Below are 16,309 nucleotides of genomic sequence, written 5' to 3' on the forward strand. Positions count from 1 at the left end.
AATATTCGCATTTAAAACTGGCGTGGCACAAGATCAAGATGAACAGTGAAATTCACACCAATAATTTAAAATTAAAATTTTCTTTTATTTAGAAGTACATTAAATAGCAAATAAACACCATGGCAACTTGAGAGAGAGACTGTGGAAGGAAGAAAAAGATCTTATATCTTAGTATCTTTAACAGTACCTTTTTCCTCCTTTTTTTTTTTTTTTGAAGAGTTCAGCTTTCTTTAAACACATTACAAAAGAGGTTTAATCAAAAGAAAAACAAAAACCAAAGCCCAGTCTTCACCAGACTCTCCGGATTCTTCTTTCATTGTCCCCCCTTTCTCCTCAGCTGGGCAGCAGAGGGGCGGGGCGGGGTCTGGCCTCCTGCAGGTGCAGAGCTGCTGGGGTGGGTCCGCTGGCCTCCCCATTGCAGACGGGGCTCCCCACGTGGACACTGGCCAGGACATTTTTTTTTATTTGCAAATAAGCCAAGTCAGAAAGGGTCAACATTCACACCAGTGCTCTAAGGAGGACATTGATCCTACTCCCCATGATGGCCACCTCATGTCCTGCGAGAGGAGGGTCTTTCCTCTCTTCTTGAACGTGGAGCCTCTCATTTTCCTTTTGCTCTGGACCCCACATGTAATGTAGCTAGTCCTCTAAACACCCCTTCTTCTGAGAATACTGCCCCATACATCCCCTGGACACGAGGCTCCATCTCAGACTCTGCCTTAGGGAACCCTAACCGGGTCCAACTTAGCAAGGAAAGGACACACTACAATTTCCAAAGAAAAGTCACTGAAGCAGCAAGGAACAGGGCATTGAGTCCTCCCAACCAGAGCAGGGTCCAGTTCCTCCTCCTCCCAGCTCCCTCTGAGCTCCCCCTGAAGCCGGCTGTCGGGAGGACTCTCTCGGGCGCTTCCTTCTCTGGCACCACCATCCATCAGGGCTTGAGTGGATGTTGAGCGCCTCAGAACATCAGCTCGTTGCTGGGCACAACCTGCCAGTCAGGCAGGAGCCTCCTGGGTGTCATTTTCTGTGGATTAAGGAAAGAGGTTTACTTCATTCATGGCTCAGAAAACTGGGAAGTCCAAAAACATGGCGCCAGCATCTGGTGAAAGCCACTTGCTGCTCCACCTCACAGTGGGAAACAGAAGGCAGGAGAGAGCCTGCAGAAGGGGGCACCGGGAGCTGCCTTGCTCTGTAACATCTGTCTCAAGGTAACTAACCCACCCCATGAGAAAAGCATTTATCCCTCTTAAAGAAGTAAGTGCCGGGCTGGGGATGTGGCTCAAGCGGTAGCGCGCCTGGCATGTGTGCGGCCCGGGTTCGATCCTCAGCACCACATACAAACAAAGTGTCTGCGGATAACTAAAAAAAATATATTTAAAAATTCTCTCTCTCTCTCTCTCTCTCTCTCTCTCTCTCTCTCTCTCTCTCTTCTCTCTCTCTCTCTCTCTTTAAAAAAAAAAAAAAAGAAGTAAGTGCCTCTTAAAGGCCACACCTCCCAACACCACCACATTGGCACCCAGATTTTGCATGTGTTTTTGAGGGGACAAACCAGATGCAAGCCACAGCATCGTGTCTTATGTCCAATCCACAGGTCAACGCTAAGTATAGGTAAGAGGATCCCCCTGTCACAGAGAGGACACTCAGACTCATTGGGGTGAAGTCACTTGCTTACAGTCACTCATCTAGCAAGGGACAGTTCAGGATTAATCACCAGACCATCTGTCCTCTCCCTACCCTATGCAGGCACCAGAACTAGAGGGGAGCACAAGATACATTTCTCCCCAAGGCTTGTCTTATTAGTGAAATGTTGGCTTATTTGCACGGAGCCCAGCCTCAGTGATATTTTCAAATATTTCACATTCAACCAGAAACTTCCAAAATAGAAATAGAGCTCAAAGTCAGTCCAAACTTGCTTTCTCCCCAGAGCTACAACATTTCTGGCTGGGTGCGTCCAGCTTCCCCCAGACAGCTCTAGCGATGGGCTCCCTTTCCCAGACTAGGAATTCTCACCTCTTCCCTCCAGCAATTACTATTGGAAGTCACCTCCCTAGCATCTCCTCCTCTCTCTGGACTATTTTGCCTTCCGGGAGCTCACCTAACCAGACAAGACAGGCTGCCTAGTGAAGCCCCTCCAGACAGGAGATCTTTCTCAGACCTAATACCCCTAGACCCCTGGGAGGTCCTGAAAGAGCACAGCCTGAGACCCCATCCCATCCTGGCTGCCTGTTCCACTTACTCTACTTTCAAAAGGGCAGACCTATGCCTGTCTTTCCTCTCTTGATTCCTGGTGTCAAAAACTGAAATCAAAGTGGATAAAGGAAAAAAAAAACTGGGAACAGGTTAAATTGGACCAAGTAACTGCAAACTAGATGGAATTACTCAGGTGTTATGAGTGTAGGTCTCTAATTTCTTTGGTCTTGCTTTGATTTTATTGGTGCCTCTCCAAAGTAAGCTTCTTCTAAAGGCACAAAGCAAAAGGCAGCTTACATCTTCTGAACTTAGCCTCACTAGGGAAAAAAAAGAGACCACTACAAGCATCAAAATTGAGCCCTATTGGCCCACCTTTAGCTCACATCACAATCCCCGAACCAATCATCATGGTCAGGGCTGGTTCCATGCTTACCAGGACCTAAGAACAGGAATTGTGAGCAGAAGATTGTCATATGAGTCCATTTTTCACTACTACCCCAAAATATCTGAGGCAAGCTACTTTACAAAGAAAAGAGGTTCTTTAGGGGCTCACAGTTATGGAGGTACGTACGAAGGCCTCAAGTGATGATAGCCTTCTTATTGGTAGAGTCCAGAGGTGATGGAGAACATCACATGGAAAGAGATGAAGAACATGAGTGGTATGTGTCTACATCTGTGTGTGCTGGTCTCACTCGCTCTTCTTATAAAGCAAACAGGATCCAACCATAGGGCCCCACCCTAATGACCTTATGTAATTCTAATCACCTCCCAGACACCCCACAATAACACCATAATCGGATTAGATTTCTACCCTCTTAATACCATTAACATATGACTCCAGGATTAAACTCCTGCATGAGTTTGAGGACAAACCACACTCAAACCATAACAGTTGGTTTCACAAAGAAAAAAAAAGTTACTTTTCCAAGAAGTGAGAGTGGATATTGGGCCAGCAAAACCCACAGACGCCTTCCAATACTCACAGCCAAGAGCACTGCGCCACACAGTCTGCCAAGCCCAAGGATTCTCAGACTAATTCTTTTTGTTCTGCCCAGAGGAGGTGGTTTGGGAGGCTCCAGTGGTAACTGGGAGTGACTTGGAGTTAAATTCAAATTTTTATGTTTTCACTTTTTCTATACCTAACCCACTCACAATGACCTGGCGTACCTCCTATTGAAGCCAGAGCAGGGTACAGCCCAAGAAGACTAACACAGGGTGTGTTCTAGGAAAAGGGACAACCACACAAAGGCCTGGAGGAGCTCAGTGTTGAGGAATAACAAGAAGGCTAGCAGGTGAAAAGGGCTGGAGACCCCATGGGGCAAATAGAAGGGCCCAGGTGAGATCATTAGCACCACCACAAGACTTAAATCCAGAATTGAGTGGATTCAGGGCCCTCTGCCTGCATCCCAGCTTCTCAGGAGGCTGAGGCAGGAGGATCCTTTGAGACCAGAAATTCGAGGCCAGTCTGGACAACACAGAAAGACCCCATCTCAAAAACTAAACAATTAACTTTTTCTCATTCTTAGATAAAGTGAAAATAAAGGTCCTTTTAGGGCTGGGGTCGTGCCTCAGTGGTAGAGTACTCACCTAACACATGTTAGATTCTCAGCACCACATACAAGATAAATGAATAAAGGTATTGGGTCCAACTACAACTAAAAAAAATAAATAAATATTTTGAAAAAAGGTCTTTTTAGAGAAGTAAGATATTTTCATATTTCTGTAACACCATCTAAGGACAAATCATGTTCTTGCTATGCCAACTCAGGTTCTGTCAAGTGAGATTGCCACCCCTCTTTGTGTGCCTCAGTGTGCCAAATTCTGGAGCGGCCTCTGGAGACTGGCCTCCTTCCTCCCGGTCAGGCAATGGCTAGCATCACACAGTAAAGTGCTATCGAAACCGAGACCTTCGGCCCACAGCCAGGCCTGGGTGGAAGGGGCTGGGGAAAGGTGTTTCTGCACTATCAGATCTGGCCAAGCCTGTTGGTTCTGAAGCCAGGGTGGGTCAGTCAACTTGGTCTGCTAAAATCACTGGAGATAATTAAAAGGGCAGGGCTGAACTTTGCCTCCAGAAGGAAGGAGGGAGGGAGCTGTGCAGATTTTCCTTCCTGCAATGCCAGCATTAAACATTGGCATTAGTATCTCTTCTCTTTATGGCATCTAGTTTGGAGGTAAAAACCCAGTGGGAGTCAGATGAACTGGAAGTGTAGCAGTGGGCGCTGGGGACTGCAGGTTGGGAGACAAATTCCAAGCAGTGTTCTGCAACCACCCCACCACCCAGGGTCCATTTCACAATATGGAGAAACATTATTTTTTTGTCAAAACTGGGGTGGGGGAGGGCAGTGCTGCTGCCATCTGGTGGGTGAAACACCCTTCCCCTGCATCAGATGGCCCCTCCTGACAAAGAACAGTCCAGCCCAAATGCCAATCCTGATTTAAGAAAATAGGAACAAGAAAAACTCAAATATTTAAGAGCATTTCATGTGCCATATGATCTTCACATACACATACACATACACATACATATGTCACGTCATATCTTGTTGTCACACCGACTCCATACAGTGATGTCCATTGCCCAGATGAGAAAATGGATTCCCCAATTAAGTGGGGACTTCAACAAGCTAGTGACTGAGAGGAGGAATTTGAATTTGGTTCTGGGTTACTCTCATAGACTGTCAGCTCCATGAGGACAGGGACCTTGTGGATCTTGTTGAACTCACAAGTCCAGGGCCTAGCAGCAGTTAGTGCCTAACAGAAGCTCAATAGGTACTTACTTGAATTAACAGTGAATAAGCAAATTAATGCATGAGTCAATGGCCCCAAAGTCCATGCTTGTTCCTTCCCGACACTCCTCAAAAATAATAAAGATCCTCAAAACATCCTTCCAGGAGGAAGGAACAGAAACCTTCCCAGGCCCACTCAAGTCAAAATGGGAGTTTGTGTCAAAAATGCAGAGGTATGACGGGGACCAATCACAGCTATAGGCCACCAGGAACCAGAGTGACCTGTTGTCTTTGTCATCTTTATATCTTAGTTTTCTCTTCCAACATACGACTTCCTTTGTTGGACCTTCTTGCACTTGGCCCAGGATGACAGCCTCAGATTGAACCCTGATAATCCATGGGGTCTCCCAGGGTGGCTCTCCTCAGCGAATGGGTTAGTCTGTGTCTCAGTGCGTGTTCTATTACAATAACAAAGTAACCAAGCCTGGGTGATTTATAGAGAACAGATTTGTTTAACTCATAGTTTCAGAAGCTTGAGGTTCAAGAAGGGGTGACCACACTTACAAGAGCCTTGTGCTGCATTAAAATGTGATGGGAGAGAAGAGGGACAAGTTGGGGTCTTATGGAAAAAGCAAATCCTGAGGAGTATCCTTGCTTTATGACAACTAGCTCTCAGCTCTGCAGTAACTGATCCAGTCCTGGGAGAAAGACCTTAACCCCTCTTAAGGACTTAATCCCCTCTTGAAAGCCCTGCCATCTCTCAACAGTTACACTGGGGGCCAAATTTCAACATAAGTCTCAGAGGAGCCAAACCATATTCAAATCATGGCAGGGGGTCAATATCCCAGTTGTAATTCTCTTGGACTAAAGAAGGAAGGAACATCTAAAAAGAGGCTTTTAGATCCCAAAACCTGTCTGAGTGGAAAAGAGGCTGAAGAAAGTTCTCAGTAGTAAAAGAGTTTACATCTCATGGAAAAGGAAGGTAAAATTCATAAAGTGGGACTGGGAGCACAGATGACAGGGCTACAGTCATTGAAGAGATGTGGACCCTAATCAAGGCAACATGTGCTTGACTGGATTTCAGATTTGCAATAAACCAGAGACTGCTATGGATCTCCTGCTTTTTCCTTTTTAAGTGGAAATGTTTATTGCAATTTTCTGAAATCTAACCCCCACCCCATTTTACATACATTGGGTATAAAGATCAGATAACTTGCATTAGTTGGATTTTCATAATTGTGACAAAGTACCTGAGGCAATCAACTTAAAAAGAGGAAAGGTTTGTTTTGTTCTGAGCTCTGTGTCAAAGCAGAGCATCATGGAGGGAGTGTATGGTGAAGGACGTTGTCACCTAATGGCAGCTGGGAAGCAAAGAGGAAGTCAAAAAGGGGATGGCCTCAATATCCCCTTCAAGGACATAACTTCCTCCTACTAGACTCCACTTCCTAAGGGTTCCACCACCTCCCAAGGCTATGCTAAAGGCTGATGATCAATCCTTGAGTTTATAGCCCTTGATGGACTCTTACCCAAACCATAGCACTTATGTACCAAATTCACAGGTCTTCAGATCAAGACTCATACTTAAGATCTGGAACAAGGAACACACAATACCTCTTTCACAGCTGGAAGTGACATGGGGGACAAGTTCCTGACCTGCAGGCCTGAACCTAGTGGCATGAGATGTTTGGGAGAGTCTTCCACTGAGAATTTGCAGTTTGTGCAAATGATCTCTAATCCTCAGACATTCATACTGTTGAAAACTAGAGTCTGTGCTTTTTTCCCTTAAGCTTTGGCTCTTTAACTCTTCATCAATAGAAAATAGCCAAAGTGGCAGTGTGCAGCTTTCAGGGTTGGGCCTTAAGAAATGGACAGCCTGGGCTGGGCCTGGATGGTTATACAGTATATTCTCAATTAACAACTCATTGTTGTTAATGCGTCACTGATACTGGTTGACTGAGAGCTCTATTAATAGGCTGCAGAATGCCAGCTTGCCTTGTGCAACGAGCTCTGTGGCTGCAAATTCTGGAAGCAGAAATCCCAAAAAGGGCTTAGCCATTTGCTTGGTTCCAGATAGAAATCACTCCAGTTGCTGTTGGAAACTGGCTCCTTCTCTCCGCTCGGGCTTCAGTAGAGGCAGAGGTAAACAGGCACAAAGCACACCTGGTAAAGGAGACAAACTTCCCCACCAGGGGGAAGAGCAGCGCTGCGCTCAGGACTCAGCTCCTTAGAATGATCCGAGGACCTGGTCTGTTTCTCAACTAGTTAAATATTAACTTAAAATGAACTTGCACAGACTTTGTTTGTGCTGAAGAACCTCCAGAGCTAGAGGTGGTGAGGTGCCTGCCCTAAGAAGCTGGATATGTGTTAACAATGTCACCTGATCATTCCCACATGTTTTTCCTCCACCAGAACGTCTTCCCTCTGTCTCCGGGTCTGTCTCCGGGCCTGCCTTTACACAGCTAGACTAAACTCTCCAAAATATGGATCCGATCATGACACTACGCTGAGTTGCTATTGCTCTTTGGAGAAAGTCTGAACTCTTTTAAACAAGTTTACCGTCTGGCTTAAAACCCTCTAATGGCTTTGAATTGCTTTGAAATGGAATCCAAACTCTGCCCTGTGTCTCACTATGCCCTAAATGAGCTAGATCCTGACAGTCTTTCTGATTCACCTTCCCTTGCTCACGCTATTCCAGACATGGCCAGCTTTTTATTTCCACAACATACTTCAGGGCCTTTGCACTTGCTCTTTCTTCTGCTTGAAGCACTCGTCCTTGAATACTTCGCACACCTGTCTCCTCAACTTTCAACCTTCTTAAGAACAGACTTCCTTGATTGTCCAGTCTGCTCTACACACATCAAAGAGTCTCCCTCCCGCTCTCTGACTTTGCCCACAACAACTTTCTTAACATTTCACCATTCATCACAAGATTCACTTCTTTAACTGCAGGCCCCTGAAAGCAGGAATCCTATCTGCTACAATATCCTAAGCTCCTAGAACACAGCCTGGCATATGGTAGGTGCTCAGATTTTTTATTGAGCTTAGGAATCTCTTTTTTCCAGATTTGGGATCCACGGCTCAAAGAGTTGAGAGCACTTGCTAAGCAATGCAACTAAGGCTGATTGATTTCAAAGCCCTTGCTGTAGACCAGTGCTGCTCAAAGGAGCTCTTCAGCGTGCCATTTGTTACTGTGCAGTCCTAGGACAGTGACATCTTAGGGCAAAATATAAATCAATGCAATGCTACCTTCCTCAGAAAGCCTTGCTATGAACAAAATATCAGCTGGACTAAAACCAGAGAGTTTATGGACGTCTACCCGGCTGCACCTCCTGTTTGGCCAATACTGTTTGAGTATGCCACCTGCCGTGCACCTCACTCTGAAGAGCACTGCCCTGGTCTGACCACCAGGCTGCACCTCTTCCTATTCTTATTCCTTAGCTGATGATTTCATACAAAGCACCGGGTTATTTCTGGCTCCTTCCTTTCTGCCATCTTTGGGCTTCTGCACAGGAAGTGTCAGATGATCGTTATGGTAGATGAAAAGAATATTGAGAAGGTGTTTGTTTAAAAAATACCCTGCTTTTCGAAGCCAGCAATAAAATCTTTTATTGGATTGTCACCAGTTTGGGAATTTTCACAAGGCTCTAAGCTGCAGAAAGCTATTCTTGCTGGCTAGTCGGCTAAGCTTTTGATTTTCAAAGCTCTGCTTTTCAAAGTAGAAGTGTGCAAGTCTTCTTATTATACACTCTGGCCTCCCAGCCTAAGGCAGTGACAGGCTTGAACACCCTGCAGGGGCCTGTCCTCATGTGCTCTTAGCCCCTTGTTCTACCAACTCAGAGCTCCCTACCTGCCTCTGATCTCCATCACCACGGGCTTTCTACCATCTTTTTTTTTTTTTTTTACTTCTGGCCTCACCAAACAGCCCCCCCACACATGCCCAGGTGTGTGCACACCCTCACAATGCCTCGCACACACAAATACACCATGCCAACATCTTCAGTGTCAGCAGCGAGCAGGAAAGCTTTGTTATTCTTTCTTTAATTCATTCACTCATCTATTCAGTCTGAGCTGAAGTGTGCCAGGAAGTGTGTTAAGAGTTGAGGCTAATGGTGAATCTCTAGGAGCTCGCTGAGCTAAGTAGGAAGTCAGACTAAAGAGTGTCTAATGAATGCTATGAACAAGAGAATTCCTGTTCCAGGAAAGGTCAGGAGGCACTGTAATCTGATCTGCTTGTGTGTGGTTATGGGGGCAGAAGAGATATTCACACAAAATTGGCATGCTTAGCATCCTGTGGTCCTACACTGGAAGTGATATTTAAATTGAGATGGCTATCAGCATGAGTGCTTTGTCTCTCTCTGAGTACCACTCCTTTGTTCCCAATAAGTGAAGCATTTTAGGCACAAGAAGTCATTTTATGTTCACAATGATAAGTAGTAGTGGAAAACCGATTATATCACCCTTTTTTAAGATAAGGAAACTGAGACACAGAGAAGCAAAATTACCCTCCAAAGCTGTACAACCAACCAATCAGGGATTGAGGTCTAATTCTGCCCAGTTCTTAACCACTCCACTTTATGCTAATCTGGTCAAAGCCTTGATAAATACACTAGCAGGCATCCTAGGCCTAGGGAGACTGTCGATCATAATTAGAGTCATCCCTGATTAAGCATAATGAGGAAGAACATTATGAATGGCTCCCAGACCAAACTCCTTTCAGTTCCATCCCTGTAAAGGACAGTGATTCACTCCTACCAGAGGTGTTAAACTGCTTTCATTCTCATTAATTATTGGTTGCTAGAAGTTTCTTCAAGGATGAGTTTCCAGGTTATATTTGAGGAACCTAAGCCCCAAACCACCCAATTTAATGTTTACCAGCCCTCATTCTGAGCTAGACCCCATGCTAGGCTTGGGACATCAAGCAGAAACAGTACAATTCCAACCTTTAAAGAGCCCACCAGGTAGCAAAGGAGACAGGCAAGAAAATGGATTCCTATATTATTAGGCAGTGAGTGGTAAAGGGAGGATCTTCTACAGGGACAAAAAGAGCATAGAAGAGAGAAAGTTTTGCTAGAAAAGGGGGATTTCTAGGTTGTGCTTTTAGTTCTAGTGTGTGTTTAGTTAGGTGTTCAAAGGGAACTCAAAAAGAGAGTCCTCTACAGCACGTGGGGTATGGGCATTATAACATTCACCAAGTCTGCTATGAGTGACTTCTGTCTTATTGGGGCATATGGGTGAGGGGAAATAGAAGTAAGAAAAGCAGCCACAAATATCCATAGACTGCTCTTACATCCTAGGGGGGCTGGGATTTTAGGTTGAAGACAATGTGGCAGGGAAAGACATGATCCTCAGCCCAGGAAATGGTAGCCTGGTGTGTTTTTGGGAAAACGAGCATTTGTATGGAGGGTGGATGAGATAAAGCCCGTCAAGGGCAGGTAGGACCTTGAAGGGTAGAAATAAGGAACACGCAGAAGCTGGTGCTCAGGTGAGAGCAATGAGGTTGGACAGGAAAGAACTGAGAAGCGGACGAAGCAAGGGGACTTGGCAGCTCCTGGGAGGTGCTGAGGGGGCAGGAGGAGTCAAGGATAACTCCCAGCTTCCTGTCTTGGGTGAGTGGGTGGTAATTGGTCCCACCAGCTGAGACAGGACCTTTATGAAGGAGAAGAGCAAGAGCAGGTGGGCGGATGATGTGGCTGAACTTGCTGAAGTTAAGTGCCAGGAGATGGGAATCAGCAAGCAGAGGAAAGCTCCAGAGAGAGGCTCTTCCCTGCCCTCTAAGAAAATGCCCAGAAGGACTCAATCCTGGACAGGAGTGTGTGTCACCCAAGACAGGGGCCTAGCATTGCAAATCATTAACTGCTGGAACAAGCTGGCTTCTATGACCAAACACCAAGAAAGGAGTGGTCCTGGAGGATCAACAAGGCCAAGGAGAACCCTGGATTTCCCACTCATGTATTCTCCAGCTTTCTCTTCTGTTATTCTCTGTCGAAGTATTCTGGTTTCCTATCATCATAAAATGTACACAATTTATTTTTTGTTGTTTTTATGGTGCTGGGGATTGAACTTGGGGCCTGTGTATGCAAGGCAAGCGCTCTACCAACTGAGCTATATCCCCAGCCCCCTGCACACAATTTAAAACAATATTCTACACCTGGATACTTATTTGCTGTCTATATCTCCTCTGGAGTGAAGGCTCCAGGAGGACAGGAGCTTTGTCCCTAATCCCTAGAACACTGGCTGGGACACTGCAGAATTCAATATGCATTTGTGAAGACAAGCCCTTGACCTGTACACTTGTCCTCGTCTCTGCTGCTGCCACACTGAGGCAAGCCCCTGCAGTTTCTGATATGCTCCTGGTATCCCCAAGCCTTGGCAACTGACTGTATGTAGGCTGGGGAGGTGAGGTGGGAGTCTGAGGTGACTAGTCTTCCCATTTCCAAGTCAAGGCTCCTCTCCAGCTGCTTCGCACACAGCAGCCAGGTAGGCCTCTAAAATTGTACAGCATGTCACTTCCACGCTTAAAGTCTTCCAGTGGCCCTCAGGGCTCTGCATGGTCACCTTTCCCGTTAAACCTCCTAGGACTTTACCCCTCGTCCTTGACTCCATGTACATTGCTGCTTCTACAGCTCACACCAGCAATGTGCAAGGTTCCAATTTAAATGCCACCTCAGACATGGCTTCCCTGACCATCTGATCCAAGGTGAAGCCTGCCTCCTTGCCCACAGCCCCAAGCCCTTATTAGCACATCAGCCTGATGCCCTGTGTACCATTCATCACAGCCTATTCTTGCTTATTGATTTGTTAACTTGATTACTCTTTCTCTTGTTTTTTTTTTTTTTTTTTTTTTTTTTTTTTTAATTCTCTCTGCCCCCAGAACATACTCTAGTGCTGGAACATAGTTAAAACTTAATTAATTTTGTTGAATAAACTGTACTTTCATGATCATGATGGTGATAATGATGATTGATAGCACTGATATTGGTGATGCTTTCCCACAGTGGGATACTGATTTGGGTTTGTAACTCCAAAGACTGGATTATTTTCTAATTAGAGACAGGCTGCATCCAGGCTTTGAAGGGTGTGTGTATGTGTGTATGAGTACTAGTCATTAAGTACAAACCATCACCTGTCTCTATAAATGTCCACACAACAAAAGCAACATGAGGATATGTCAGGCTTCTTCTCACTTTACACGATGGACTAAATTTATTATGGTTCATAGACAATAATTATTGAGGCCAGAAAATGGTCTCCTGGCCCCTTTAGATGCTCATTCCAGCTCCCCACTCACTTTGCCAGGAATGGTTTTGAGGACATGTTAGAAAAGAGAGAAAATGCATTTAATTCAACTGCTATTGGGAGGGTTGTGGGCTTAGAGCCACCAGGGGCTGAAAAAAGACTGTTCAGATGAAGATTTGCCCCAAAGCCTTACTGTTCAGTGTGTTCATCTCACAGATGAAAAATTAGGGAAAAACCTGACTGAACACGTCTCTCATTGCTTTTGAAAAAAGGAACCTCAAAGAGCAGACACAAACACAATCTCAATCCTTTTATTTTGCACATGGGTAATTTGAAGCCCAGAGAGGAGACATTCCATGCCTGATCTAAGACTAGAATTCTCACTATTTGAAGTTCAGTATTTTCCTGGCATAGAATAGACCAAATGATTGCACTATATTTGAGCAATCAGTGAACAGGTTATATTAACTCCAGTAACAATGCAGGTGTCACTTAGCTTAAATCTAACTTTATAGTTGTTTCTGTGGCTAACGAAACTAGCCACAGCCTATGTCCAAGATTTATCCAAATTCCTATGGTTTTTAATTTCTAGTTCCCCTTCCTCTCAGATCATGACTATATGTTTGATACAAGGCCATGTATGTATTGCTTCCCCTGCGACTTCCAAACTGATACCATTAACAAGACTCAGGAAACAACTAAAAGATATATAATGATAGAAAACCAGATATGTGGGGCTGGGGTCATGGCTCAGTGGTAGAGTGCTTGCCTAGCATGTGAGAGACACTGGGTTCAATCCTCAGCACCACATAAAAATAAATAAAAAATAAAGGTATTGTGTCCAACTACAACTAAATATATATATATATATATATATATATATATATATATATATATATATATATAATTTAATATTAATTTTTGTTGAATAAAACTGTACTTTCATGATCATGATGGTGGTGATGATGATGATTGATAGTACTGATATTGATGATGCTTTCCCACAGTGGGATACTGACTTGGGTTTGTGACTCCAAAGACTGGATTATATTCTTAACCACCTAATTAGAGATGATAGAAAACCAGATATGGGGGCTGGGTTGAGGGTGTTAAGGCTTTGGGGTGTGTATTTTGTATCTGGAGAAACAATCTCTGCTACAATCTTCTTCCTTGATGTTCTGCCTCACCTGGAGCCCCAAGGAATGGAGCCAGCCTTCTACGGACTAAGATCTCTGAAACAGTGAGACCTCAAATAAATTTTCCTTCTCTACAATTGTTCTGGTTGGGTCTTTTAGTCACAGCAGCAAAAAAAAACTGACTAAAACAATCACTTAGGATTTTCAGTTGCCAAGTCACATATCTGAGAGCTTTGAAGGACGTTTCCATAAAAAAATAAAATAAATAAAAATATATATTCCTTTTTTTCTTTTTGGTACAGGGGATTGTGCTCAGAGGCACTCAAACACTGAGCCACATCCCCAGGCCTATCTCGTATTTTATTTAGAGACAAGGTCTCACTGAGTTGCCTAGTGCCTCGCTTTTGCTGAGGCTGGCTTTAAACTTGCAATCTTCCTGCCTCAGCCTCCCAAACTGCTGGGATTACAGAGGTGTGCCACCACACCCTGGCTTAAAAGTATATATTCTAAACAACTAATGTGAAATCTGAGATCAAAATAATAAAAAGATATGGAATCACAAGTCCTTAACAGAACTGGGGTCCAAACTCAAATAAATATCTTGGGCAAACAGTCCAGACATTTAATCTTTCTTCTTATTGTTAGAATAGAAATAATAAACATATTAATCACTATTTACATTGTAACAGGGGTTCATTTTATAACCCTTGCTGCTCTGCCACTGCAACTTATTTTTAAAATGGACAGGTTTCCTTCTCTTCCTTTCTCTCTGCTCTTCCCTAACCTCTCCCTCTCCCTAATCTCTGGGGAAACAGGGTTACCTTTCTTCCTCATTGCAGGCAGAGTTATCTGTCTCTGAGTGATTTACCAAAAGTGCTCAGCCCAGTGCCTTAGCCATGGTAAGCATGCAATAAATGTTAACATTGTTACTGCCATTATTCCAATCCCAAATGGAAGGAAGGAAGTAATCCAGACTTTGAGAATGGTACCAGAAGATCTCAGAAATTACTGTCTCCCAAATTAACAAGTGAATCACAACTCCAGACAGAGAACACGAGAAATGAAGCCTTTGAGTCTTCAAAATCCCCTGTTCCTGCTGATGGACAGAATCACAGCCTTTGGGACCTTGTGTTTCTCCTTTGCTAGAAAAGCAATAAACCTTTCCTTTTTCTCAAAACCGTGTTCTTGTTATTAGATTGGCACAGGGACAAGGACAGAGCTTTTAGCAAATATGACAGGCAGGTGCTGAGCACTTTTTTTGCATTCTTAATTCCCATCTCAATTCCATAAAATGTATACATCATTGTCCCAACTGAGAATCAGAGATGAAGAATCAAATGATAGGAATGTGATTTGAATTCAAGTTTGAGGGGTTTTAGTTGTTTTGTTTGCAGTGCTGGGGATTGAACTCAGAGCCTGGCACATGCTAGGCAAGAGCTCTACCACTAAGCTACATCCTCAGCCCTCAGGTTCTGAGTTCTTAATCATTATGCTTCAAAGGATAGTTGTGAATACTAAGGTTAAATTTAAAACAATAAATAAAGCACCTTACAAAGTTCCAGCATTTTATAGTTGCTCCATAAATAGCAATTTATGTCCTGTTGGTCCTTCTTCACATCCCTTGTTTTATTATCTATGTCTTACTCTGTTTTGTGTTGTTCTGACAAAATACCTGAGGCTGGGTTATTCAGAAAAAGAGATTCATTTAGCCTTTAGTTCTGGAAACAGAAGTTCTGGTGAAGACCTCATAATGCTCTATAACATGGTGGATGGCATCACACAGTAGAAGGCTCTGGGAGAGTGGCAAGTGGGCGAATGTGGAAGAGACCAGAACACCAGGGTAATCTTGCTTTATAACAACCAGCTCTCAGGTAACTAATCAAGTCCTACCAGATCCAACACACGTCCATACCATCTTATCCAGTCCCTGGAGAAATCCTCTCAGGAGGCATGAGCCACAGCCTAATCTCCAAAAGGCCCCACCTTCTGATGTTACTGTGTTGAGAAATTAAGGCTGGGGCACACCACTTCTAAACCATAACAATCCACAAGGAAGGGACAGTAAGGCTCTTTGACAAAAGGGCTTCTTTGCCCTGACAAGCTCAATCTTTGTTGTCAACTCTCAAACCATCTATTGTCAAAGTCGCTGAATTCCTGGCTATCTGAGAGACAGAGTGCAAAGGAAGCTAGAAGAATCCTAATATCTTCTCTTCCCTTTCCAGCGGGTGGCTTAAACACTAGGAGGCATAGGGAAAGGGTGTCCTGACTTGGCTGTAATTACTAGAGCACCTATTTTTTTTTTTCTGGGAGTCAGCTTCCCCTTTGTAACAAGGAGCTGGGCTGGAGAGCCCCTTAAGGAAACATGCAACAATGGCAAAAAACCTGCAGGTGCTTTAACTTCCCAGCTCTGGACCCATCTAAAAAAGGGAATGTAAAATTAGTAACTATGATCCGTGGTTCAAAAGGCTGCTGAATGGCACAATAAGTAATTTACCAAAAGTGGTCAGCCAAGTGCCTTAGCCATGGTAAGCATGCCATAAATGTTAACATTGTTACTGCCATTATTTCAATCCCAACACTCAAGGTCTCTATTAAGCCAGTGGATTTCTTTGGGAATAACTTTAACTCACGAACGTACGCAAGGGCATGGAGCCCTGAACTTAGCGATTTCCAAGGCCCTGGGGCCAGCTTTCCTGGCCAAAGGGGAAGCCTGCGACTGGCAGAACTGCCACAGCGGTCGCCACAGACTTCCCTTTCCGTACTGTGCTTGCAGCAGCTGCCCGGAGAGGTCGGAGCCGGGGCTTTCCCGCCGGCCCACCTCGAGCCCCATTGGCGGCCTCCTAGCTGGCGTGACCAAGGCTCCGCCCACTTCTGGCTGGGACCACTCTGAGGCGATCTCCGGAAGCGGCGGGGGCCGGGGAGAAGAGGCCGCGATGCATCCTGGGCTTTGTAGTCCGTCCGCGCCGCTGAGGCTGGGAAGCGGTGCCTCTCGACGCGGAGAACTACAAGTCCCAGCAGCGC

Source organism: Spermophilus citellus, assembly GCF_964194105.1.
Source record: "Spermophilus citellus genome assembly, chromosome: 1".
NCBI lineage: Eukaryota > Metazoa > Chordata > Mammalia > Rodentia > Sciuridae > Spermophilus > Spermophilus citellus.